This window comes from Geotrypetes seraphini, chromosome 2, assembly GCF_902459505.1.
Source record: "Geotrypetes seraphini chromosome 2, aGeoSer1.1, whole genome shotgun sequence".
Classification (NCBI taxonomy): Eukaryota; Metazoa; Chordata; class Amphibia; order Gymnophiona; family Dermophiidae; genus Geotrypetes; species Geotrypetes seraphini.
Window position 1 is genome coordinate 435,356,104 of NC_047085.1, and position 18,015 is coordinate 435,374,118.

The 18,015-nt window shown below is 43.1% G+C and overlaps 1 long non-coding RNA gene across 1 annotated transcript in view; it reads left to right on the forward strand.

Annotated features, from left to right (window-relative positions):
* The first annotated feature begins 836 nt into the window (after positions 1-836).
* The window catches only part of LOC117354224, a 96,023-nt gene continuing 78,844 nt past the window's right edge, over positions 837-18,015 (forward strand). Inside the window, exon 1 of the long non-coding RNA XR_004538142.1 lies at positions 837-957. This is a non-coding gene — a long non-coding RNA (uncharacterized LOC117354224). The remainder of the gene's footprint in view (positions 958-18,015) is intronic.

The window sequence follows — 18,015 nt, forward strand, 5'->3', positions numbered from 1 at the left end:
ATGTGGATTAAAGAGCCATTCAGCCTCCTGGTTTTGCTAGTCCAAAATATTCAAGTAACCCATCATAATGTTCAGCAGGCAAAATAGATTACACAAGGATAAGTTTCAAGTTTCAAGTTTTATTTTAATTTGATGAGTCGCTTAATTTAATTTTTACTAAGCGAGTTACAACATAGAAAAAAACAAAAAATCCCATTTATTTTAACATAATGCTTAAAAATTTTTAAAACAATAGTTAAGAAGACCAACAAACATACAGACCAACCGAGACAACTAGGTAAAAAAAAAGAGCAGAACTACAGTTCAATATTTTTAGGGTACAGAAGAGAACCATAAATGGAAAAAAAACATTAGGAGAGGGAAGGTGAAAACCTGGAAGGTAATGTAAAATTTTTTTTACATAATTTATAGATTAAAGGCGTCTTTAAAAAGAAAGCTTTTTAAATGATTCAAATTATTTTCCTCTCTCAATTGCTGAGGTAAAGTGTTTCAAAGTTGTGGAGCCATCACCGAGAACATATCTTGTCGCCGAGTTCCAATAATTTTCAGGGAGGGAACCACTAAGAGTTTTTGGTTAGTAGACCGAAGGGAACGCGATGTACTATAAGGAAGTGTTTAAGAAGGCAAGGAACAAGCATTTAGGGAGTAATCTGGCTCACTTGAATGAAAGACTAATTACCAGATTGTCTGAAAATGTTAACATTTAAGGTATTTATTCCGAACTGTTAATATTTGCAAATTCATCCCAAAGGGTTTGCGTGATGTTCTCCCCCATGACCTAGAGAGAAAAGGAACATATTTAAACCCAACCTTCCTTTGAAAAATTTAAACCCTGAGCTGACTTTCCAAGTTGATGAGTCACCATACCCAAAGCAACAGAGCGGATAAATGACTGCAAGACACCCTGATGAGTTCCACTTCAGAGTTTGCTACAGACAATTGAGCAAATTGCCATAGGTACCTTTTATTTTTTATTTCCTTCCTTGCTCCTGTTTTAAACACTTTCTTTGTACTATAGTTTATAGCCAGAGATTTCCTGCATGCTGGATATGTTAAAGCTTTTAAGGCTACATTTTCAGCCTGGTCTGAACATAACTGTTTATTTTTATTTTTTATAAACCTGCTACCTTTGTATTCTGGATTCTTCTAAGCTATAAATGTGTTTCTAACTACGTCCTGATGTGGGCAGTTTGAAAATTGCTCCCTATATGTGCTTGAGGAGTAAACAGTCAAATGTTTGTTCAGAAATCTTTCATGGACCTGTTTTAATGTGTTTCTGTGGGTGGGTTATTTTTTTCCATAGATTTGAAAAAACACCTCTTGGCCCTGGGAATGCCTTCTTTAAAACATAACTAAAAATATTTGGAGCACTATGAGGGCTTTTGGGCGCATTAAGGGAAAACAAATATCAGACTAATGGAGCTAAAACACGACCGTGCAAAATGCTTTGAAAATTTTCCTTATAATGAGTTCGTCCTCACTTTTTGCATGCATTGTTACAGTAACTCGATATTTATTTACTTATTTATTTCAAGGAGTTTTCAGTCTGTTAGTTCCCAAATGTATTTGTGAATTGCAGTCAAAACACAAAATTGAATGGCACGCATCATAAAAGACATTCAAATGCAGAATAAACTATGTAAAACCAAAAATAAAATATCTAGGTTATACAAATAAGTTCAACTGCAAATTTATTCCACTAAACAGGAAGACGACAGAAACAAAAAAAGGAGGACCTAAGTTCCAAAAACAATGGTAAATCCAAATCAAAAAAAAAGTAGAACATTAGTTTCTTGATGTCACATGAAGCGTCAGACAATGAACTTTATGTGCTTTTAGGGGCAAATTCTATAAAGGATGCCTAAAAGTTAGGCATCGTCCAGCAGGGTTCATAGACAACGGCGCGAAAGACAAAAGCGCGTGCCGACAATTGAGTGCAGCGTGCGCCACCGCACCGCTCTAAATGACAGTTTTTAGGGGCTCCAATGGGGGGTTTTGTTGGGGAACCCCCCAGTTTACTTAATAGACATCGCGCCGGCATTATGGGGGCCTTATGGGGGCCCTAAAAACAGGGAAAAAGTGAAGTTTTCAGTAAAATGTGGGGGGTTACAACCCCCCACACTCCACACAACGCAGCGCGATGTCTATTAAGTAAAGTGGGGAGTGTTCCCCCCACACACCCCTGTCGGAGCACTAAAAACAGTAATTTAGAGTGGCGCGGCGGCGCACGCTGCGCTCAATTGTCTGGGCGCGCCTTTGTCCCGGCGCGCTTTTGACCTGACACCGTCCAGCAGCACAATACTCAGGAGATTCTATTATACATAGATGCACAATAGAGAATCATGCTCAGCGACGCCCAGCAAATTTAAACGTATCTACAGTATATAGTTAGGCGTCCTTTATAGAATCGAGTGTTCTTATGTGCGTGCTTTGTAGACTCGCTTTTTAGGTGTTGCATAGATGTCCTTATGACATATACAGGTATAACATTATCGCGTTTTAGTGTTATGACATTATTAGAACGGCAATTTTATGCTGTTTTTTTACATTAACATTGTATGCAGTAAAATGGCAGCCCGATTTTACAGAGGGGGACTCCAGGGCAGGTTCTTCCTTCCCAAGAAGCACCACTATTTTATATCTTCTGTCCTGGTGGGCTCAAACTCTTATCTAATGTACCTGGGGCAAGGAGGGGATTAAGTGACTTGCCAAGGGTCACAAGGAGCAGTGAGAGATTTGAACCCCCAAACTCAGGGTGCCGAGGCTGTAGCTCTAACCACTGCACCACACACTCCCAACCGCAGAAGAATGTATTTACAATACAGAAGGGCCTGGAAGAGAGACACTCAGATTTACAACAGGCATGCTTCCTTCCCTCCAGCTCATACACTGAGCCATTCCTCACCTGCTTGCTCTTTAGGTGCCAGTTATCTGATCCATTCCCCCCCCCCTCCACCTCTGGCATTAAACCACATGTCAGTTCAAAAGCCATGCTTATATCCTCTTGATTTACAAGCAGTCATTTCTCTAGGATAAATATCAAACATGTACATTCAACACTTATCCAGTTCCTCTGCTGTTTTCCCGAAAAAACTCTTTTGGCCTCTATGTTCCTCAATCACAGCACATGAAAAATATATATATACACTAGTATTTTAGCCCGTTACATTAACGGGTGCTAGAATATATGTCTGTCTGTCTGTCTGTCTGTCTGTCTTTATTTCCATCTCTCTCTCTCTGTCCTGCTGTCTTTCTTTCTGTCTGTCTCTGTCCCTGGCCCCCTTTGTCTGTCTGTCTTTCTGTGTCTCTCCCTGTCCCTGTGTCTTTCTTCTTTTCTTTCTGTCTCCCTTCCTCCCGCTGGCGGTAGAATATATGTCTGTGTTTCTTTCTGTTTCTCTCCATACTCTCATTCATCTTGTCATTTCCCTTTTGACCTCATATAAATGGCTCACCACTTTCAGAATACCCCTCCCTCTCTCCACTGGTCAGGCTATATCTCCCTGTCCCTTTCTCTTCATCCCCTAGCATCTTCTTATCACAGCTCTCTGCCCTCCCATGGATTCTTCTTTCCTCCATTTTCTGTTGTTCTTCTTCCTTCCCCCCTTGATGCTGAACAATAAGATGGAGAGAAAAAAAGAGATGCTGCATCTCTCTCCCCTTTCCACCCCCAGACCTAACATTTCACCCTCCTTTCCATCCCTAGGTCCAACTTCCCTCCCCCAGGTCCACCATCTCTCCCCAATAGTCCTCCCTTCAAGTATCTCTTTCCCCAGATCCAGCTTCTCTCCCTTCAGACCATTACCTACCATCTCTCTCCCTCCTCTGTTCCTGGCACCATAAGCTGTCCCCCATGCCCAGTCTGGCACTTATTTTAATACTCTCCACCTTTGTACTTTATAAAAATTTAAAAAAAGTTAGTCCAGCTATTTTGGGGGCATTCTGGGGGGTGGAATTAGCTATTGGCCAGCACTTAACCGATCAGTTTAACTGCATCAATAGGACAGCATAAAAAGTCAGGCCTCTCTTTATGCAGTAACCAGTTGCCTGTTAAATACTCAATATTACACTTACCTGACTATGGAGCCCCCAGCAGTCTAACTTCCCGGCAGCTCCTCTCATGATTGCCACCTTCTCCGACGCAGGAGCGGCTCGTGAGAGGAGCCGCTGCACTGTCTGTGAAGTTGAAATAAAGTTCGGGCCTTCTTTGTGCTCGGCCGCGGCGGGCTACAGCTGGCACGGCCTGCAGCCGCCGACAGCCGCGGCGGCCAACATCCGCCTTGCCTTTTTTTTTTTTTTAGTTGAAAGACGCAGCGGTGGCTCCTCTCATGATCCCCACCTGCGTCAGAAGTCCGACGTAGGCGGGGATCGTGAGAGTAGCCACCGCCGCGTCTTTCAAAGAGTCGTAAGCCGTGCATGCGCACTTCCTATGAGCTCACGGAAAACCGGCGCACGCATAGGAGGTACGCATGCGCGGCTTACCATTTTATTATATTAGATATATATATATATACACGAGATATTGCATACTAAACTTTCTGTTTTTTGGTGTAAAGAGGACTCTGATAATAATGGAAAAATATGTTTAATAAGGCATTATTCAATCAAAGCACATGAAAAATATATATATTGCATATTAAACCCCACTCCCAAAGTTTAAGAAAATAAGAAGCGAAACCCTACTCACAGTGGCTATGGCTCAGAGTGGACATGTGTGATGCACAATCTTGACATCATTGTGACATCATCAATATGCACTTAGATGGCAGATTGTCATTAAAAAAAATAGGAACATATGCTAGGGCACCTGACCATTCTAGGGATTTGAACCCGCCACCTTGGGAAGATGGAAGATGTGCCTTTAACCACTGAGCCCCAGGGACTTCCTTTTAAGCAAGGGTTCCTGCCATGTGAGATGATACCTTAGAAGATCATAGCCATTGTGAGTAGGGTTTCTCTTATTCTTATTCTTATTTTCTTAACCTTTTTGGAATGATGTTTAGTATGCAATATATTTATTCATGTGCTTTGCTTGAGTAATGCATTATTAAATATATTTTTACCTTATTATCAAACAGGAGTACACCCCAAAAATCAAAACCCATATCACTATATCTAGCCCATGCCTAACTCGCACCTAGCTAGCGCACAACTGATGCCCAAAAGTAGACCTGGTTTTGCAATGCCTACATTTTAGGTGAAAATGTAAACGTCTTAGAATACCTAAGAACGCTGAGCATCATACAATTCTTAAATGGACATCCACATTAAAACCATACCCATGCCTATCCAATTAGGTGCGACTTTTTGCGATGTGTGTCTATGAAATTGTAGATGCCTATTCTGTGAATTGAACACATACCTGCCCCCTAATTCTTCCATATAGTCCTCAGTTCTTAATTCTATCTCAGGGGCGATCAAAGAAAGAAATCTCACACAAAAAGTGTGGTTAAAAATAGTCAAAGCTTTGAGGAGAATTTGATTGCTTACTGAAATTAGTAAGTTCACAGTCAAAGTCTCATCGTATTACCAATGACTGGTTATTTTTATTGGGAATAATGACAGGAATTAAGGCATTGAGGCGAGAATGTAAAAACGCAAATACCATAGTTATGGGAGATTTCAACTATCCCGGGATAGATTAGAGCCATGGAGTTTCAAAATGTTCAAAGGAAATGGAGTTCCTGGAGACTGTACGGGACTGCTTCTTGGAACAGCTTGTTAAGGAGCTGAGAGGGACAGCTATTCTGGATTTAATCCTCAATGGGCTGAAAGGACCTGCCCGGGAAGTGGAAGTAGTGGGACCATTAGCAAACAGTGATCACAACATGATCCAGTTCAAAGTGGAAATAGGAATGCTAAAGGGGAGGAGAACCATTGCAACAACGTTTAACTTCAAGAAAGGGAACTATGATGCCATGAGACTATTGGTAAAAAGGAAACTCAGGAACAGCTCCAGGAAAACGCAGACGGTGGAGCAAGCCTGGACCTTATTCAAGGACATGGTAAACGAAGCCCAAAACCTGTATATACCCAGACTTATAAAAGGGTGCAAAAAGAATCAAGCAAAAGACCCAGCATGGATAACCAATGAAATTAAGAAGGTGATAGGAGACAAGAAAAAATAATTTAGGAAGTGGAAAAAGGATAAAACCGAGGAAAATTGGAAAAAGCACAGGAAGCACCAAAAAGAATGTCACCGCATGGTCAGAAAAGCAAAAAAAGAGTATGAAGAGAGACTTGCCAAGGAGGCACGGAATTTTAAACCATTCTTTCGACATGTGAAAGGAAAACAGCCGGTGAGGGAGGAGGTGGGACCCCTGGATGAGGGAGACAGGAAGGAAATGGTAAAGGAGGAAAAGGAGGTGGCATACAGATTAAACACGTTCTTCTCGTCGGTCTTCACAAAAGAGGACACATCCAGAACCGGAAAAATCTTCAAGGGGGATCAAGAGGAAAAATCATCATGCATGGAGGTAAGCTTCGAAGACATACTCAAACAGATAGATAGATTAAAAACTGACAAATCTCCGGGCCCAGACGGAATCCACCTGAGAATACTGAAAGAGCTCAGAAACTAAACAGCGGAGTTACTACAGCAGATTTGCAACCTATCCTTGAAAACAGGGATAATCCCGGAGGACTGGAGGATAGCGAATGTTACACCTATCTTCAAAAAAGGATCGAGAGGCGACCCGGGGAACTACAGACCGGTGAGCTTAACCTCAGTTCCAGGGAAGATGGCCGAATCATTAATCAAGGACAGTATCAATGAGCATATAGAAAAAAATAATCTGATGAGAACAAGCCAGCATGGTTTCTGTAAAGGAAGATCATGCCAAACAGACCTACTGCACTTCTTTGAGGGGATAAACGAACAATTGGACAAAGGTGACCCCATAGACATCGTATATCTGGAATTCCAAAAAGCCTTCGACAAGGTATCCCATGAGCGCCTACTAAGGAAACTGTGGAACCACAGGGTGGAAGGGGACGTACACAGATGGATCAGAAATTGGCTAGCGGACAGAAAACAGAGGGTTGGAGTAAAGGGACACTACTCTGACTGGAAAGGGGTCACGAGTGACATCCCGCAGGGGTCTGTGCTGGGACCGCTGCTGTTCAATATATGTATTAATGACCTGGAATCAGGGATGAAGTGCGAAGTTATAAAATTTGTGGACAACACAAAACTCTCCAGTTGAGGAATGTAAAGAACTGCAAAGGGACCTGAACAGACTGAGTGAGTGGGCAAATAAATGGCAAATGAGCTTCAATGTAGAGAAATGTAAAGTCTTGCACATAGGAAAAGGAAACCCGATGTACAACTACACAATGGGGGGATGGTACTGGAAGAAGGTAAATTAGAAAAGGACTTAGGGGTTTTGGTGGATAAAACAATGAAGCCAGTGGCACAATGCGCAGCGGCCCCAAAGAAAGCGAACAGAATGTTGGGCATAATCAAAAAAGGTATCACTACCAGAATGAAGGAAGTTATCCTGCCACTGTATCGGGCAATGGTGCGCCCGCATCTGGAGTACTGCATTCAATACTGGTCGCCGTACCTTAAGAAGGATATGGCAATACTCGAGAGGGTCCAAGAATGATAAAAGGCATGGAAAACCTTTCATATGCAGAAAGACTAGAGAAGCTGGGGCTCTTTTCCCTGGAGAAGTGGAGACTCAGAGAGGACATGATAGAAACTTACAAGATCATGAAAGATATAGAGAGGGTAGAGAGGGACAGATTCTTCAGACTGGCGGGGGCAACTAAAACAAGAGGGCACTCAAAAAAATTGAAAGGAGACAGATTCAGAACAAATGCTAGGAAATTCTTCTTCACTCAGAGGGTGGTGGGCACCTGGAATGTGCTTCCAGAGGAGGTGGTAGAGCAGAGTATGATTTTGGGTTTCAAAATGCGATTGGACAATTTCCTAAAGGAAAAGGGGATTGAAGGGTATAATTAGAGGGATACTATACAGAGCAAAATGTTTTTTGAGTAAAGGATCACTTATAGGTCATTGACCTGGGAGGGCCGCCACGGGAGCAGACTGCTGGGCATGATGGACCTATGGTCTGACTCAGCAGAGGCGATGCTTATGTTCTTATGGTACATCATCCAATTATAACCCATTTACAAATTGCATATTTCAACAATATTCTATTGGTTTCCATTGAAGTCACATGATTTTCTTAATTTTACTTTGTTAGTAATTTCCTTAGCAACAGTGACTTAACTCATCACATGCTATTTGGCTCACCTCTTGTCAGCAATAGAAGGAAGTGCATAATATGCTTACTGAGGTCATGCTGACCCTTACAGACATATTCTCCTCTATTGCAAACATGTTTACCAGAAACGTTCTAATCTAATCTAATCCTTAGGTTTGTATACCGCATCATCTCCACGTTCGTAGAGCTCGACACGGTTTACAGTAGGAGAAATAGGAAGGAACTACAACAGAGGGTTAGAGGTAGAAGTGTGAAGAAAATTTAGAGGACTTGGGATGCCAAGATATAAGAGTTTCCTTGATTTCTAAGTTGGAGGGAGACTTACATTTTTTGAGAAAAGCCAGGTTTTCAGATGTTTGCGGAAAACTTGGAGAGAGCTCAAGTTCCGAAGAGGGGAGGTAAGGTTGTTCCAGAGCTCAGTGATTTTGAAGTGAAGGGAGGTCCCTAGCTTTCCTGTGTGGGAAATGCCTTTTAGCGAGGGGAAGGATAGTTTTAATTTGTGGGAGGATCTGGTGGTATTAGGGTTTGAAGAATTCCAAGAAAGAGGGATAAAGGGAGGGAGGATACCATATAGGATTTTGAAAGTTAAACATGCGCATTTATAGTGGACCCTGGCGATTATCGGAAGCCAGTGGAGCTTGGCCAGGAGCGGTCCTCTGGCAATGGCAACAAGTGGCATCATCCCAAAGAACCATAGCCTTACCCTGAGCCCTTGAGATGTAAGCCTGATGCAATATTTTAAATTGCATTTTTCTAAGATCTATAGAACCCACTAAAAGAGAAATATTAGCAAAGAGGTCCAAAAAATTGAGCTTTGTTATAGTCAGCTGCCAGACCACAGGCCAGCCATTCTCTCTAGATATGAAGCCATAGGAGCATGCTTAAGGACCCTATACCACGTGGCTAACTTGTTCATCTGTGAGGGTACCAACACCAGTTGTGCATCCAATCTGCCCAGGGACCACTGCTCCCCCCACTGGTGTACTAATGAAGAATAGTAATGTCGTGCCTGTAAATAGGTCCAAAACTGAGTAGTAGGGAGCTCCCATCTGGATTGAAGCTGAGCAAAGGTGGGGAAAGCCCCTATGCCCCCATTAGAAAGATTCTGCAAGCTGACACAGCCCCGGGACTTCCACAATTGGAACCTCGAGATACCCATCCCCAGTGTAAAATCAACATTCCCCACCAAAGGGAAGAAAGGAAAGGCCTGGGGGGAACCACCACGCCATATGCAAGGGACACAAAAATTGAAACCAAGGACCAGCCCCCAAAACAGTCCGCGGTGGCACATGCAGTAAGGATAAAAAGGAGTGGGGAGCACACCACGCAATCATCCACCCAGTAGGTGAAAATTTGGATCTTCTCGTGATGCCCTCGTGTACAAACTGCATCATAGAGGCCACATTGTACAGGCGAATATCCACCAGAAACTTTCTCACTTGCTAAACAACACACTCTCATAGGCTGCAACCACATGGCCACAGTCACATGATTTTCCACAACTACAAGCTCATCAATATTTGCCCTAACTATGTAAATGGAAGAAAAATATGTTCTTATAAACAACTAATGGTATTTTAGGTAGTGTGACTTTTAGCTCATTTTCAAGGATCCATTGTTATGGTCGCAGCATCTTGTTCCAGACATTAAACCAAAATATTTTGTTCTATGAGGAAAAATATATACTCTGCGAATTCTGCTGTTTATACTTTGCTGTGTGTGAAGGATTTCTATTATTCAGCTATAATATTAGTGTCTTTTAAAGCCTTAACTAAAAGTGTATCTAATACATATTAGTTACGCCCCCCTCCCCCTTATATTTTGCATAATACAATTATCTTCATCAGCTTCAGTTAGTATAAATCCTCACGCCCAAAACTGGTCACAGATCCTGGCGCCAAGAGTTCTTCTATAAATGGTACCCAACTCTGAGCACCCTTTATAAAATAGTACTTAGCACTCATTTTTTTCAGTGCTGATTTTTCAGCGCCACGTACAGAATTTAATCCATAATGTCTGAACATTTACATAACCACCTTACATTTCACATACCAAAGGACTAGTAGCCAGTGCAACAACTCCAGATAAGAGATAATATGATCATATCTGTTATAGCTCATCAGTGATGGAGCTGCACAGTTTAGAATCATTTGCAGCCCAGGTGTAGCAACAACAGGTGCACCCAAAAATAGTGAACTGCAATAGTCTATCTTAACAAGATGTAGAGATAATAAAACAGTGCTGAAATCATTGGGTAGTGAGATAAATTTTAAAACACCGAGCTATTGCTCTTGCCTGAGCATACATAGTAAACCTGAAATCTAACCAGAATCCCAGATTTTGCACTTCAGAAGGTAGACCTAAGCAGACCATCCTCAGTTAACTGGAAACCAACTACAGTAGAATCTCAGTTATCCTTTGATTGTGTTCCCTCTTTTATTATTGTAAAATGCTTAGAATTCCTGATAGGCGTTTAATCAAATTTTAATAAAACTTGGATACCGGATACAGTAAGGAGTTCATTATAAAAAAAAAAAAAATGTCTAAAACGTGGCCTAAATGGCTACTTGGACGATCAAAAAGCCTGATCGTCCAAGTACCCGTAACCAAAGCTGGTTTTTAGACGTATCTATAAACAGCTTAGGCCTTTCCCCTGCCTCTAAATGCACAGAGAGAAAAGAGGCATGTTTAGAGGAGGGGAAAGGGTGGCGGTGCGCGGGAGGTGGGCCGACCTACACCTAGGCGTACAACAGGTATAACCAAAACCGTAGGCAGGTTGCCTACGTTTTGACTTAGACGAAGTCAACCAGGTCTAAGTGCCAAAAAAGGGGCCGCTGAGCTGATTGTGGCTGCTGCGATCAGCTCAGCAGCCCCAGCAACCTGCCTACCCCTCCACCGCAAGCATCGTGGCAGGAGAGATGCCTCATCTCCCCTACCCCAATGCCATCACTCCTCTACCCGAACTGCCGCGACCCGCAGCAGAAGAGATGCCCTATCTCTCTTGCCGCGGGTTGTGGCAGTTCGGGTAGAGGAGTGATGGCATCACGGTAGGGGAGATGAGGCATCTCTCCTGCCACGATACATCACCCCCCACCCCCAACAAAATCGGGACAACAGGGAGTCCAAGCCTTCTTGCCCCGCGGCACCCCCGACCTCCCCGACAACATCGGGGCAAGAGGGAGTCCAAGCCCTTTTGCACCACGGCACCCCCGAACCTCCCCCCCCCCCCCCCGATTACGATCAGGGCAGGAGGGAACCCAAGCCCTCCTGTCCCATGATCCCCCCCCCCGAATCCGATCCAGCAGGAGGGATCCCAGGCCCTCCTACCCTCGACACAACCCCCCCCCAATGACCGCCCTGAACCCCCTATCAGCCCCCCCTGCTGACCCGCAACCCCCCCTGCCAACCCCATAACCCCCCCCCACCCACAATCCCCCCCATACCTGTTAAATGTTGGACGGACGGACGGGTGCCAAGCCTGCCCATCTAGCAGGCCAGCCGGCTCTGGAATGGGGCCGGATTGGCCCAGGCAGCTTAAACCCTGCCCACAGGTGGGGCCTAAGGCACCTGGGCCAACCAGAATTTGTCTATTAAATGGGTTTCAAAAATTGCTATTTGGATGGTTTGGTGAGAAAAACTTCCAGCTGCCTTTTATGCCACTTTTTTGATGTTTTTCTGTTATAAAAAATAAGCCCCATTTTCTCACAAATTGTGTTGATAAAAAATGTGCACTAATTGTATGTTTCTCCATTTCTTTTATATGCAGTCACTTAGCCCAGTCCAAGAAAAAAACTGGCATCTGCTGTCTTTTGAATCTGGAATCCTCTGGAAAATCTTGATTGAAGATTTGCAGAAGAATCTAGATACCTACTATCTATCCTTAAAGTAAACTAAAAGGAGGGACCAGTGTACTCAGTGTGCCTCATTCACAGGTTGCCATATAAATCACTGGTATATCTTACTATTTTAGAAAATAAAATGAAAACAATCCCTGTCTTTGTTCTTGATTAAAACTGTCTAGCTATCTACTAGCACACTTTTAATCTCTACCTATACCATCTATTACTTCAAACTTTATCAGAAGCTCTTTCAATAAAATTAGAATATGTTTCACTCACAAAATAATTCATCTCAACCAAAAATAATTTCCCTTCACAGCACTGGAGTTAATATGAAATGTAGTCTTTCAATCACCCTTTCAGTTTCTAAAGTTAATTTTCTTGTTCCTTTTCTGCTGAAACACCCCCCCCCTTCCCCCCTCCTCCCCCCTCCAGCTTTTGCAGGCTACTGTTAACTTCTGTTCAAACTCAATACAGTAGAGCCATGCCCTGTTTAGAAATCTGTATACAGACTTTGTTTCCTTCTGGTTTTAAGATAAATAAATTTTAGTAGTTGAGAACATAAGAACAAAAGAGCTGCCATACTGAGACAGTCCACGGGTCCAACAAACTCAGTATCCTGTTTCCAGCAGTGGCCAACCCAGGTCACATGTACCTGGCAAAATCCCCAAAAAGCAAAACATATTTTATACTGCTTATCCCAGGAATAAGCAGTGGATTTCCCCACATCCATCTTAATAATGGCTTATGGACCTCTCCTTTAGGAAATTAGCCAAACCTTTTATAAACCCTGCTAAGCTAACTGCTTTCACCACATTCTCCAGCAACAAATTCCAGAGTTCGATTACATGCTGAGTGAAGATATGCTTTCTCCTATTTGTTTTAAATCTAGTTTCAATACATGCCTCCTAGTCCTAATATTTTTGGACAGAGTACACAAGCGACTTGCATCTACTCAGTATTTTATAGACCTCTATCATATCTCCCCTGAGCAGTCTCTTCTTCAGGCTGAAAAGCCTAACTGCTTTAGCTTTTCCTCATAGAGTAGTTGGCCCATCCCTTTTATCATTTTTATCACTCTTCTCTATACCTTGTCTAATTCTGCTATATCTTTCTTAAGATGCGGCGAGCAGAATTCCACAGGAGAAGAGTGTGGTGTAGTGGTTAGCACTACAGCCTCAACATTCTGATGTTATGGGTTCAAATCCTACACTGCTTCTTGTGACCCTGGGTGAGTCACTTAATCCTCCATTGCCCCAAGTACATTAGATAGACTGTAAGCCCACCACTTGGATCTAGATACATAATTGGGACCTGGGCTGGCCACTGTTGGAAACAGGATACTGGGCTTGATGGATCTTCAGTCTGTTCCTAGTAGGCAATTCTTATGTTTTTATTTCTAGAAATTATCAGATGAAAGTCAACCTTCAGTACTCTTGTAGAGCCACTAGAGGTCACTGTGGGATCCCAATATACCAGGACACTAGGATCTCAATACATGATTATAAATAACTAGATCCCATTGCTTTAAAATTGATTTGTAGTAAAATTATGCACATTAACCCTGTTAATGAATGCTAAAACGATAGTGCATGTTAGTAACTATGGGCTAGATTCACAAAGCAAACCGATTGTGTACCGATCGGTTTGCGACCCCTTTACTATCAAATTTCACTCCGGCCTGATTCACTTACCTTTCCTGTGATCTGTTTTGAATCTGTGCATCCAAATGAGGTGAAATTCATGCAAAGTAGGCTGGGACGTGATTCACAACACCAAATTTCAGATCCGACTGGGCTGGCCGATCACCTGAAGAAGCGACTGCTGGGGATCAATTGAAAACGTCTTTCTGACTCTCCAGCCTTGCTCTCTGCACGCCCTGCTCTCTTTTCCTGCCCGCTCTACCCCATGCTCGTCTCCTGCCTGTCGCCCCAATGAAAAAAGCAAAAAATAAAAAACAAGTCACGGCTCCGAAAACCTCCTGCAGCCCCGACTCTCCTGGACTCTTCCACTTCCCAGAACGCCTGCCTATCCCGAACAACAGCCTGCCCTGAAAACTGCCTGCCTCGATCATCTACCTACCCCAACTCCCACTCTTCCCCGCAGTGCAAGCCTGTGGTTTTAACCCGTGGGCTTTTAAGCAGGTTAAAACCACGGGATTCTAACGTTAAAAAAAAAATCTAAGCTGGGCCCAGAGGTCTAGCGCATGCGCAGATCATCTACAGATGGTCTGTGCATGCACGGAGATCGCTTAACAGCGATCCGTGCCTGCAGATGGGGCGTTCCTTCGATCGCCTTCATCTGCATATTTACTTGTTGAGAATTCGTCAGAGCTGCCCGGATCGGGCCCAGATTGGGCCCGATCAGGCAGGTTAGTGAATCTGGCCCAAAGGGTCCTTTTACAAACTCGCGCTAAAAAGGCGGTCTGTGCTATGATTAGTGTGCAGGTTTCCCACACTCAGAGGCCACTTTTGTTCAGCTATAAAAAGGCCATTATTTCCATTTGTGCAATAATAGACACATTCTAATCTTCCCATTAGCACATGGCCAATAATGTATGAGCTCTTGTCTATACCTATTGTGTAGGCGTTAAGGGCTCAGGAGCTAACCATGCACTAATCAGTTAGCATGCAGGGATGTAGCTGCGCCGAATAGCACTGGGCATGCCCACTTTCCAGCTCAAATACACAAGGGAAGCACACACAGATGCCAGTACTACTTCGGGACACCTGAGCACACTCTGCAGTAGTGGATTTTAACCTCAGTAACCACGCTTTAGTGCTTACTGCAGCTTTATAAAAGGACCTCTATATCGGTGAGTCTTCTTTTCTCATATACACAAATGAAGACTGCCATTTAGGAAATGTATTGCTTCTTATGCACTGTAGCTTACTGTGGGGTCCTTTTACTAAGACGCGCTAGCCGATTTAGTGTGTGCTAAATATTAGCTAAAACAGCTAGCATGCCTTAGTAAAAGATGGGGTGTAATAGGTGATGGAGAATGTAAGCCACGTTTTGCATCCAGCTCATCCAGTAATTAGAATCCACATTTACAAGGATATAACCAAGCTGCCAGTCACAAAATACTGACCTCATGTAGGATATTAATGCATATTCAAATCCACCTTTTGTTTTCCTAGGGTTACCATATGGCTCCAGAAAAAAGAGGATGGAGTGAGACATCCGGGATTTACTTCTACTGAAACAAATGGAAGTAAAACCTGGATGTCTCAATCCGTCCTCCTTTTTCTGGAGCCATATGGTAACCCTGTTCCTCAATTGTCCTTTAGCACACTAGGTCAGTGGTTCCCAACCCTGTCCTGGAGGACCACCAGGCCAATCGGGTTTTCAGGCTAGCCCTAATGAATATGCATGAGAGAGATTTGCATATAATGGGAGTGACAGGCATGCAAATCTGCTCCATGCATATTCATTAGGGCTAGCCTGAAAACCCGATTGGCCTGGTGGTCCTCCAGGACAGGGTTGGGAACCACTGCTTTAGAGAATGACACAGGGACAAATTTTTCCCTGTCCCCGCGGGAACTCATTTTCCCATCCCACCCCGATGACTTCTTTTCCTGTCCCTGCCCCATTCTGCACAAGCCTCAAACACTTTAAAATCACAAGTGTTGAGGCTTGTGCAGTTAAGACAGAGCTTACAGGAATGGGGCAGGGACAGCGACAAAATCGCAGGGATGGGACAGGACAGGGAAATTTGAGTTCCTGCAGGGACAGGGACAAATTTGTCCCCGTGTCACTCTCTCTACTGCTCTTTTCTGGCTTTTTTCAGGCTAACCTGTGGCCTGTGGTTTTAATAGGTTATACTTTCCTTATCGGCTATTTTTTTCTTACTTTCTTATCCCCTCCCCTTGCCTCTGCTCTTGAAGGAGTAAACAGTGATCGATTTCTGCAAATTTCCCAATTTTTATCTTACAGCTGTCTTCTCTATCTGTCATAAGTATGCTTGAAATTGGTATGTTTCATTTTTCCTCTGAATTTTACTTCCCCCAGCTTCATGGAGAGTGTGATTTTTTAAAGGTTTTGATATAGGTAAATGATTTTGTACAGCTTTTTGCACATACTGCCTCTAGAGCCTACTCATGTGCAAAATGGAAAGACCGAAATAGAAAGGTGGATACATTTCTCTTTCTCTTTGTCCTCTCTTGTTTCCTTTGTCTCCTCTGATTGTCTAACCAAAAGCTAACATTCTAAATACTTTTTCTCTCTCTATCTGCTCTTTTGCATTACTTGCATCTTTTCATGTGCAGATATTTCCCTTTGGTTCCCCAGAAGGCTTTTTACCACCCAAGTGTTACCTTCCCCCTGAAGAGAGCCAAATTAGCATTCTTTAGAAATTTCAGGATCTCCCAACCGTAGGTCTATCAATTCCCATCAAGACAGGAAATAGTTCATCTGCATAATGCCATCCCAGGACCACCTCAGATTTCCCAAAATGCAGCATCTCGTGAGCTATAGTCAGCCAAGTTGAAATGCATTGTGGGATATGGATACCTAGCAGATAGAATTCTGGAGCAATATCCATTGCTGGCAGTAGCTCTTTAGATTATTACAAAGTGTTGTAGCTGGGTAGGGGAAAAGTGGATGCTGGAGGGAATGAAACGGAAATCTTGTATGCTGTTCTGGCCAAGATGGTTGAATACAAAGGAAGACGACGACAAAAAGATTTTTCCAAATAAGGAGAATTCTTGTAGCTGATCAAAGTCTGGTTGACAGAACTAAATCCTTAGCACTTCTACTTAGGACAAAGTAAACTGGGTAGGCTGAATAGCCCAATTGTATATTTTTCTACCATTATGCACTATGGGGTCAATCTAGGCACCTAGCTTTGAAGCAGAGAATGACACGGGGGTCAAATTTGTCCCCATCCCCGCAGAAGCTCAATTTCCCCGTCCCGTCCCCGTGAGTTTTATCGCCGTCCCTGCCCCATTCCTGTAAGCTCTGCCTCAACCGCGCAAGCCTCGAACACTTATGATTTTAAAATGTTTGAGGCTTGTGCAGATGAGGACAGAGCTTGGAGGAATGGGGCAGAGACAGCAAAAGAACTGGCGGGGATGGAACGGGAAAATGAGTTCCTGCGGGGGATGGGGAAAATTTGTCCCCGTGTCATTCTCTACTTCGAAGCCCTTTTACTAAATGGCATTAAGTCCTAAGGTACACTTAATGTATGAAAAGAAGGCTACCGCAAAAAGCATTACAGTGTTTTGTGATATTTTGCCTGTTAGTGCATGTCAACTCACGCATTAGCTAATTTTTAAAAAATATTTTTGGAGAGGATGTGTCATGGGCAGAGAATGGACATGGAAGTGTTAACCAGCATGCATATTTGCACTAATGCACACTAAGGGGGAATTTATCAAGGCGCACTTACTGATTTAGCGTTTGCCTGTTTGGTGTACATAATGGTTAGCATGCATTAAATGCTAAGATGCCCATTATATTCCTATGGGCATTTAGCACACACTAATCGTTTACGCACACTAAATTGGTTAACGGTCCTTGACGAATTCCGTCCTATCTTGCTAATGTTAAACACATGAGCACTTAAGGGCTGATTCTGTAAACGGCACCTAAAAAAGCAGGCGCCTAAAAAGAGAGGCGTTGGCCGCATGTCAACGATGCATAGGTGCCATTTACACTGGCTGCAGATAAAGGCCAGAGTACTTATTACATTTGGCTGCACGTGTTATAAGATAATAAATGGTCTGGTTCCGATTTATCTTCCTGATCGTTTTAGGTTTGCGTTCTGTACCAGGCCCTAGATTATTTGAATTTCCATCAGTAAAGGGTTGCCAATATAAAAGATTTTTTAATCGAATACTGGCTTATCAGGCAGCCTTTTGGGATCGTTGATTCTAACATCTGACTCATATTTAAGCTTTAGGAAATCATTGAAGACCTACTTATTTGGAAAAGTATCTAAATAGGCT